The following is a 10,486-nucleotide window of genomic DNA, read 5'->3' on the forward strand; positions in this document are numbered from 1 at the left end:
GGTAGCATAAAATTCCCAATGAAGCATCATAAAAAAAAAGGGTTAGGAATCAACCTCAATATTTTGATTGAGAATCAATTATTGAATGGATCAGGTAAACACTTAATAAAGTTTGTACTATGAATGTCTTCTTGTTTGCATGTTGTTATTTTGATCAGACCAAAGCAGTGTGTTCATTATTTTCTTCATATAATAGTTTATAATAATTCATCATTTTATATTATCTTATTTTGTTTTTATAATATATTTTAAAAATTCATATTTCATATTGTTTAGATAATGTATAGCCAACTTAAATTAAAAATCAAGGGAAACGGTTTTAATCCAAAAAAATTTCCCATAAATCCTTCCATATCATAGCAATGATGAAGGGTATTGATGAGATGTGACATAAGGTAACCGTCAACTCATCATCCCTTAAAAAGCCTTTTCCACATCAAATCACTCATCAAAACCGTCATCTTGTACTCTCAATCCTTCCCTAAGAAACCGTTCTCCTTCTCTCAACCTTTCAAAATTCAAAATGAAATCTTCAAAATCAGGAAAGAAAACTCCAAAAACCAGTAAGAAAACTTCTACATCCTATGAAAATACCCAGCCAAAACCTTTAAAAGTAGTTCATCCACCACCATTGTTGAATGCTGCACCATCACCATCTCAAGAAACCACTAAAGAATCGCCCAAACATACTACTGATGTAACACCCCGATATTTTCCCGATATTTTCTTCCCGATATATTTAATAATTCACTAGTAATATTATTTCTATATATATATTTTATTTATTATTGGGCTTGGTCATGAGATTTGCAATCCTTTTTGGCAATTAGAATTATTTGGGCCCAAACTTTTCCTTAACCCATCTTTTCTTTTCAAAAAAAAAAAGAAAATAGGAGGGACTCTTGGTGGAGCTTGTAACTCCCTTAGGGTAATGAAGGATCAAGGCATTAATCCCATATAATTAACCCTTCTTAATTCCTAAATTATTTTCATATTGACATCCTTTCAAAATTCCTCCTAATTCACGTTCCTAACTCCATCACACTTCATCATTTCGTGTTTTCCTTTACAATTGTAAGTGTAATTCTTAATCTATGTTGAATCTTAAGTTTTAATTTAAAATTCTATGATTATTATATGTTTTATCTTATAATTCATGTTTACTTTATGAATTTAAAATTTCATGTATGATTTTGGGATGTATTTTTCTATCTAAATTGATGAAGAATGTTTCTTTTTAGGGTTTTAGATATGTTTATATGTGTGTGAAGGATGATTGTAAAGTATATATATATAAAAAAAATGGATGCTAATAGAAAAATGTATGTGGTGTTAGAAATTTATTTTATTGATAAATAGGAGGAATTTATAATGTTGTTAGACAAATATATATAAATATATATGTGATGTGTGTGTGTACATTGTGTAAAAAGAATTATTTTTGAGGAATAAAAATTAATTTCATAGATGGTCATGAAAATTATGTAAATAGTCGTTTAGATTTAATAGGAAATAAAGCATTGAAATTTATATTTTTGTGATAAAAAAAAATGAAATGACAAAATCCCTTAGGTTTGGAAAATGGTGAAAAAAGGTGTTTTTGGAACATTTTTGGCTTTGAAATTAGGTTAAAAATACTTATACTACGTTATAAATTATGGAAATCGGTACCCGGGGGTTTTGACGCCTTCCAGACGCAACGGTGAAGTCGGATTTTCAGTTTGACAGTTTTAAGTTGTGTTTCTGGACAGATTATGTATGCTGTCCTGTTTTGTGTGTTTACCATGTTATAGTATGTGATGGATGTTCATGATGTGTGTGGTATTCTAGGTGTGGGTGTAATTGTATATGTGTGTTATGGATGATTTGAGGAAAATGTGTATGTGTGCTTATTTCCCGAATACGATTGAACCTTGTAGGAAGTCGATTCGTGACCGGGAATTGATTAAGACGCTTGTGAATTGGTTATCTTGCTTAAGGTATGTACACGCAGCGTGGTTCACATTAGTCCGATGTATCATATAATAATGGTATACAAAAGTAAGGCATGGATATATAGTACGGATAATGTTATCTTTCGAATAAATAATTTTTATACATTGTTTTGATAAGCAGAGGTAGTATGACCTCACTAACCTTAAAGTGGACGTAGTATGACGTCAATTGGTGGAAATGAATTACTCGCGGTATATGGGGGCATTATGAGCCACCGCGGGGGTATGCATACTTAACCATAGGCACCGAAGTAAGGCGAGTGTCTATGGTAGAGACTTGCTTAGGGGTTAGCTCCCCCTAATGTATTGTCTCACTTATGGAGATTGGAGTGTACCGGCAGTATGGCTGGATAGTACATCAGTATGGCTGACTAACCTTTATATGAAAATAATTATTCTTTATTAGCATGATCAAAGCGTACTTTTCTGCGAATTGACAGCTATTGAATTAAGTCTTTCTCTTATTGTAATTAATTATTTGTTATGCGACGTTAGCTGACGTGTACTTTTGGTCTTAACGACCCTGCGATAATGTTGTTTCCTATCTGGGCAATGACTAGCAGTAAGTTAAGTTGCAGGTCTGGGGAGTGAGGATTGTCCCTTGGAGAAATAAACCGTTAGGATACAGAAGTCTTGATAAGAACTTCTAATAAAGTTTAAAGAATATTTGGTTTTATGAGGCGATTTTGTTCTCAAGTTGTAATAAGTTGATTTAATTTTTCGTTCTTATCCGCTGCTAAGAATTTCTTATATCTAGTAGTTCATAATAACACTAATAAAACTCGATCCGCAAGCTTCCCTTAATTTCAAATCCGTTTTTAACTGCCTTCTAACATCCTGGTTTGACTCGGACGATATACACTTGTTTTTAAAAGGTCATCTTCTCTTTTCGTACGATCCGAGTTATTCCGAGATGTTACAACTGAGCCTATTGGTACAAAACGCAAAATCTTCTCACCAAAAGGTGGATCATCCTCCAAAGCGGTCAAACGTTTGAAGCAAGTTAACCCTAACAGTGCTGAAGAAATTTCAAAGGAAATGTCCGTTGGATTTGGGCTAGATAAATACTGGTACGATACTACACATTTTCCTCAACTTCATACTATTTTAAAATTTCAAGAATGGGAGATTTTGATGTCAGAACTTAGTTGTCATTTCATTTTCCCAAACCTTATGCAAGAGTTTATTTCAAACTTTTCTAATGACTGTGGAATGTGTTCTAGTACGATTAAGAACATAAAAATAGAATTCAACAGTGCATTGCTGGGGGAATGGTTTAATATTCCGAATGTTGGGTTTATACTTATTGTGTTGGTACAAAAATAGTTTTTTCTGGAATAAATGAAAAAACGATTTTCAAATATTTGGGGGTTGAACAAAAGAAAGGAAAAATCAGTCATAATATCTTGTCTCCAATGCATAAATTACTCTATAATATTGCACGTAGATTTATTTTGCCCCGAAACTCCAAAAGGAGTGAAGTAAGTTTACGAGATGCAACCTTGATTTATTGCATGGAAAATCAAATAAAGATAAATTTTTCTTCTTTGATGATATCACATTTGTCTAACTGTATTGAGAAGAAAAATGTTGTTGGTTATGGAGGGTTATTAACTTGGATTTTTAGAAAGTTTGGGGTACCATTGGAAGGGTTGGAGTTCCCAATGGGACCCAATATGAAAATAGGTGCAAAATGTTTGCAAAATTTGCATCTCAAGTTAAACGAAGAAGGGGTGTTAATACACGAATCAGAGGAAGTTGTTGATGTAGAATCTGATGAGGAAGTAATTGAAGAAGAAGAAGAGTTGAGGGAGGAAGAAATAGAAGAAAAAGAGGGAGAAAAAGAAGAAGAAAAAGAAAAAGAAAGGGAAAAGGAACAAGAGCTGGTTCCCACTGAAACAGATAAAGAAGGGGATGAAAGTAAGGGGGAAACTGCAGAACATGAGGGAGTATTAGAAGAAGATGTGGATCACAATCTCTATCATGATTCTAGTGATGAAGAGACTGTGATTGCATTAAGGAAGAAGGCTAAAGCTGTTCAAAGAAAGAGTATGAGGCTTGCTTCAAAACGAAAGGCTGCAATGGTTGATGATACCATAACTAAAACCATGCCTGAGCCTACATCAAATGAACCTCTCTCTCCCAAGCCAACCACTCCACTACCACAACAAACTCCATCACCACCACCATCACCTATTCACTTTACACCACCACCATTTCCATCATCACCTGGTACTGGTTGTGCTATTCCTGATCCTGTTCCTGAGGCTTCTTCACATTCTGTTCTTTCTAAACTCAATGACCTACAGTCTCAGTTCAGTGCTTTTCAAGATGAAGTTCGTGTCTCACTCGCTTCAATAGTTGATCAACTTACCATGATGGAGGATCGTCTTGGTGCAAAGTTGGATACTGTAGAAGTGCAGACCGAATATATAAATGAAGAAGAGACTGCCCCTTGATCCCTCTCCCTATTTTTTTTAAGATTTGTTGGCTGTTACATTTGATAAACAATTTCACTCTTTGTTTTGTACCATCTGGGGTACAATGTTGTAATGTTGAACAACTGCTGACTTTCTTTCTTTTGCTTTTATCTGTGGTCTGTGATAACTATCTATATGCAGATTTGATTAATGTTCATGGTGCTTACTTTCATTATTTTTTCTTGCTTTCATCACTGACAAATCTACATGGTTTGTGCTGAGGTTTGATAGTCTCTCTCTTGTTTTTGATTGATGACAAAAGGGGGAAGAGAATGCATAAACTTAAGAGGAGCTGTGTGAATTGACAGTTACATATCTAAATTGATTCATATTGATTCAATTATGGAAGATAATGTGTTGTGTGCAAGGATCATGTTGCTAATTATGTTTATGCTAAATTTATCATCTATGTTGTTTTTAACATTATGAATATTTTGGTTAATTGTTTTGGTTTAATTGTTTTAAAGTTGTTTCTTTTAAAAATAATTAACTGTTTTATTTTATTTTAGGTTATTTTATTTTAACTTTTTTTAGTTTAATTATTTAAACAATTTGATATTATGTTTTTAGAGTAAGTTGGTATATGCATGCTTAGTAAATTATATTGTAATGAGTTGATTTACTAAGTTATTTAGAGTTGCTTTAATCTCTAGTATGCTCTAAGAATTTTGTTTTACTCTAATTTATCTAAGTTTGTTTATAAAATTTGTCATCATCAAAAAGGGGGAATTTGTTGGCCTCTTAGGTTTTGATGATGACTTCACGTTTGAAATAAACAAACATATTCTTGAGATTGTTTGTAGGTATATATCCGATTTTGTAGAAATCGTTGATGAAGCCTAAGATTTGTTTCGTGGAAGTTGTATGTGTCTCAAAATATCCAAGAAGTTAGATAAATGCTTAGGACGTTAAAAGTAGACAGGTGGTCTACTGTTCCCAGGATGAACAATCTAACAGAAGTTGAAGCTGGAGATAGTACACTGTTCCCATGTCGCAGGTCTGGAGAGAAACATCGGCTGAAAATTGCGAATTAATTATTTTCTGTTTTTAAGTTGATGTAACGGTTAAGAATTAATTTAATTGCTTTATTACTTAATAAATTGGTTGGCAAAACTATTTTTAGGCTATCTAAAAATAGCCTAAGACTTTTTCATTTTAAGATTAAGATCTCCTATTTTTTAGGATCTTATGTTTTTAACTCCTATGCTATTTTTAGCTTAAAGAAACTGATTTTATCTTTGAGCAAATGACAGCCGGTCATTCATTTTTTGGCAATTCCACTATCCTCTTATTTTGAGAACGTGGATGATAGTGGGAGGTATGTCTAAGGTAATTGCTGTCTGTTCCCACTATAAATAGGAGGGACTTTGCTCAAACCGAAATCTATCCAAGAGTGTCCATAAAAGGGAGATCATTTAAGAAAAATATTTTCTGTTTTTAAATGCCAATTAATTTATTATATTTTTCTTAAGTAATTATTTTGATTTTTAATCTCTTGAGAATTGGCCTTGTAAGGGTTAATGAGTGATTTGTTGTAATTAGACTAATGAGAAGTCTAAGGGAATAGAGAAGTGAAACGTGAGAAGAGAAAGAGAAGGAGAAAGTAGAGAAAGAGAATTAGGCCTAGAGTAGAGAAGCTTCAAGTGAAGCAAACTGTTTTATGTAATTGTATTTGATTGCCTAAAGCATAGTGAGAATTTTGAAATTCCGGGGGGTCGTGGTTTTCCTTCTTATTAGGCCAAGAAGGTTTCTACGTAAAATTTTTGTCTCCTTTTTATCTTTTGCTTTTTAAGTTTAAGCTTTATTTTGTTTGTTAAAATTCCGCAAAATTAGAAGAAAAACTAAGTAAAGCTAGATACACAACAATTCACCCCCCCTCTTGTTGCATTCGACCATCTTCGTGTATTTCAACATCATCAATGGGTGATTAAATGTCCATGACCCTTTGGTATACTTGAACTAGTATAAATAGGGGCTCGGGGAAGGATGTCACTTACACATAATTTCTTAATTCTTATATCCTTACTTTCTCTCTTACTTGTGTTCTTTCAAAAAGAGTTATAAACTTCTTGTTAGAACTTCCAAAGTTTATAATTCATCAAACCCTTTTTTGTTAAGTTTCATACCCTAAGTGCTAAGGGTGTGTTGTGTTGTTTTTATCTCATTGTGAATTTCCAAGTCAAAATTGAAGACTCAACTCTCTTAAATGATGATAATTGAAAACACATATTAATTAAACAAATAAATTAAGTAATTATATTTAGTTGTTTAAGACGATCCAAAATCATATTAAATATAAAGTGATAATTGTTATATATTTTAAGTTCGAAATATTGAAATATGTTTAAATGACTTAAGTTTATCTTAAGGTTGAATTTATAAGTTTTGAAATTAGTTTAAATGGCTTTAAGATGATTATGTTAATAATTAGGTTATTTTCGTAATTATATTTGAAATATTTTAATTGGTCAAGGTTTATAAATTAACATTGAAATATTTTAATAGGTTAATATATATTGAAATTAAGTTTCAATTAAAAATAAAGCATGTTTGAATATTTGAATACATCATTACACGTTTTATTTTAAACGTTTGGATATATTATGTGCTTTATCTTTTATGATAAATTTGTTATTCAATTTGAATTTGAATTTAAAATGTGTGTTTAAGATATTTAGTTGATTAAATATTAAATGTACAAGCTCCACACGTTTTGTTATTAATAGTACACGGCTTATAGTTGAAATTAAATAAGTTGTTAAGATATGTTAATTAAAGAGTTTCCTATAATTAAGATGATAATTTAAATTGATACTAAAAATAGGAAATGACAATTTAAATTAATGCTAAAAATAGGAATTAATGTTGAATAATTCTTTACACGTTGAATTATCTGTTTTTGCCGAGTTTTCAATATCTTGTATGAGTTCTAACATGGCAGCACAGCATTGGTTGATAATAACAAGTTACAACACACAATGTCAAAATTGTATGAGTTGTCAGTGCAACGTGAGTTTGAGTTAAAGCTCAAGATCTTGAAGACTGAAACAGATTATCCAGATCAACGAAATTGACTGATGAAGCTTTCTTGCTCTTTAAGGATATGTTGAGGCGTGACATATATAAATACAAGGCTTCGTTCAAGAAATAAAATTGCACCTCTTCTTACAATTTTCTCTCTTGTTGAAATAAGATCTAGTGTTCTCTAAGTGTTCAAAAGAGTTGTAATTCTTAGTTCATCTAGCTGTTACAATTTGTAATAGAATTAAGTGTTAAAAAGATTTAGATTATTCATACATTAATACGCCTAACTTCGAATACTTTTCAAAGTGTTCAACTTGTAATCTCTATTGTGAGATTTGGGATTTGCTTTTATTAAGGGACTTGTAAGACGTTTCTTCAAGGGGAAGAACGGGGTGAGAGAAGATAGAGAGATCTTCTAGTTATCTTAAAGTCTATTAATAAAAGGCGTTGAATCGTACGGGTTGGAAGAGAACCCATAGATGGGGAGTAGGTTGTTTAGAACCGAACCTCGTTAACATATCGTGTGTTATTGTTTAAGTTTATTTTCGCACATACGTTATAGTTTTATTACTAGACCTAAAACTGTCTCAGAAAACAGTTTTAAAAAGGTCACTCAATCTCTTGAGATAATCTTCCAGACAAAAATTTTAAACGGCCATTCTCTCTATTCACTCCCCCCCCCTAGAGAGTATTCGACCTCCTATCAACTTTCAATTGGTATCAGAGCTGAGTTTCACATATAAAGATTAATATCTTGTGATGGATCCGATAGGAAAAGGGTTGTTTGCTCAAGGTCATTCGTGCTTTAGGCCTCCTTTGTTTTGTGGAACAAATTTCTCTCATTGGAAAACTTTGATGAAGATGTTTGTGATTGATCAAGATATGGAACTTTAGGACATCATAACTAAAGAACCTAAGGTACTTATGAAAAAGGACGCTCAAGGAAATGATGTGGTAAAATCCACATCCAAATACTCACAAACTGATTTGGAATTCGTTTGCAAAAACTATAGGGCAATAAATCAATTGTGTTGTGCTTTGAATGGTACCGAGTTCAATAGAGTTTCATCATGCACAAGTGTTAAGGAAATATAGGATAAGTTAGTTGTGACATATGAAGGAACAAGTCAAGTAAAGGAGACTAAGATCAACATCGTCATGCATCAATACGAAATGTTCAAGATGAAAAAGGATGAGAATATTAATGATATGTTTACTCGTTTTACATTAATTACTAACAGTTTGAATTCTCTTGGCAAAATTTTTACTAATGCAGAAAAGGTCCAGAAGGTCTTGAGATGTCTTCCAAGATCCAAATGAGGTCCAAAAGTCACCACTATTGAAGAAGCTCAAGACTTGAGAGTTCTATCACTTGACGATCTTCTTGGAAAACTCACAACTCATGAAATTACCCTACATGAAAGTGATGCAATACCTTCCATAAAGAATCTTGCTCTAAAGGCCAAGAAACATCATGAATCTTCAAGCGATGATGAAAATAGTGATGATGAAGAAGATCCATTTTCCTTGATCACAACAGGTCTAGAAGGAATCATGAAGATGCGCAAAAGATTTAAAAAATTTAAATCTAGAAACAAAGGTAAATCTTCAAACTCTAACTCTAATTCTAAAACTAACAAACATGCTTTCTTTGAGTGTGGATCTATAGAATATCTTGTAAAGGAATGCCCTAAGAAGAAAAGGGAATCTTACAAGAAAAACGAGAAGAAACAAGCAATGATTACTACGTGGAGTGATTCCGAAGGATCAACTGAATCTGAAAATGAAGATGGTCAAGCTTACTTATGTCTAATGGCTAATGATGACAACGATGATGATCTAGAACAAAATCATAAAGAGGTACTTGACTTTCTTAACTCTTGTTCTAAAGACAAATTAATTAAAGCTCTCTTTGACATGTCTGAAATTGAAAAGATCTTAAAAGATCAGAAGAAAATTTTAGAAAATAGAATTCGTCACTTTGCCGAAGGTTGTGAGGACCTTATAAAGAAAAATGAATCACTAAAGGCTGAAACAATAAAATTTGAGGAGACTATCAAAGTGTAGAAAGAACAGAATCTCAGCCAAACGAAAAAGCTCATTGATCTTAAGAATGAAAATAATGATCATGAATCCAATTTCAAGACTCTGAAACATGAGTCTGAGAAAAATCTACAAACCTTAACAAAGCTAAATGACTCCAAATCTAAATTTACAAAAATGCTTACACGTCAAAAAGGATTCATTGATAAACATGGTATAGGTTATAATAATGTCACACATAACTATAAGAGTAAAACCACATTTGTTAAGAGTGCATACAAACATAGACGCACACCTACTTGCTCATTTTGTTGCAAAGAAGGACATATTAGGTTTGCATGTCCCTACAAACGTAAAGGAAAATTATATTATTAAGAATTCTTTTCTGTTGGCCCTCTTAGGTTTTGATGATAACTACACTTTATATAAACAAATATATTTTAGAGATTGTATGCAGGTCAATATCTGGTCTTGTTAAGGATTGTTGATAGTGCCTATGACTTAGTCTATGAACGTGTACTAGTCAAAAGAATCCAATGAAGTTAGATAAGGTATATCGCTTAGGATGTCAAATGTAGACAGGAGGTCTACTATTCCCAGGTTTGATGATCTGACGACAATTGTTGATGGAGACAGTACATTATTCCCAGACTGGAGTTTGGAGAATTTACGTCCACTGAAAAATTCTGATTAATATATTTTTTGATTTTTTAGTTGATCTATTAGTTAAAATTAATTTGTTGCATTATTTAATAATTAAGTTAATTAGCAAAATACTTTATAACCACCTTAAAATAACTGTGTACTCTTTTAAAGAGTGGAATATTTCTCTCCTTATTTTTCTCTTTAAAAATAGGCTTGTGTTTTGGATCTAATTAAGAGATAACTACTTTTCCTATTATTAGGAAAAAGAAACCATGGCTTTTTACTTGAGAAACAAGCCTC

The sequence above is a fragment of the Amaranthus tricolor genome, chromosome 11 (assembly GCF_026212465.1).
Source record: "Amaranthus tricolor cultivar Red isolate AtriRed21 chromosome 11, ASM2621246v1, whole genome shotgun sequence".
Lineage (NCBI taxonomy): Eukaryota > Viridiplantae > Streptophyta > Magnoliopsida > Caryophyllales > Amaranthaceae > Amaranthus > Amaranthus tricolor.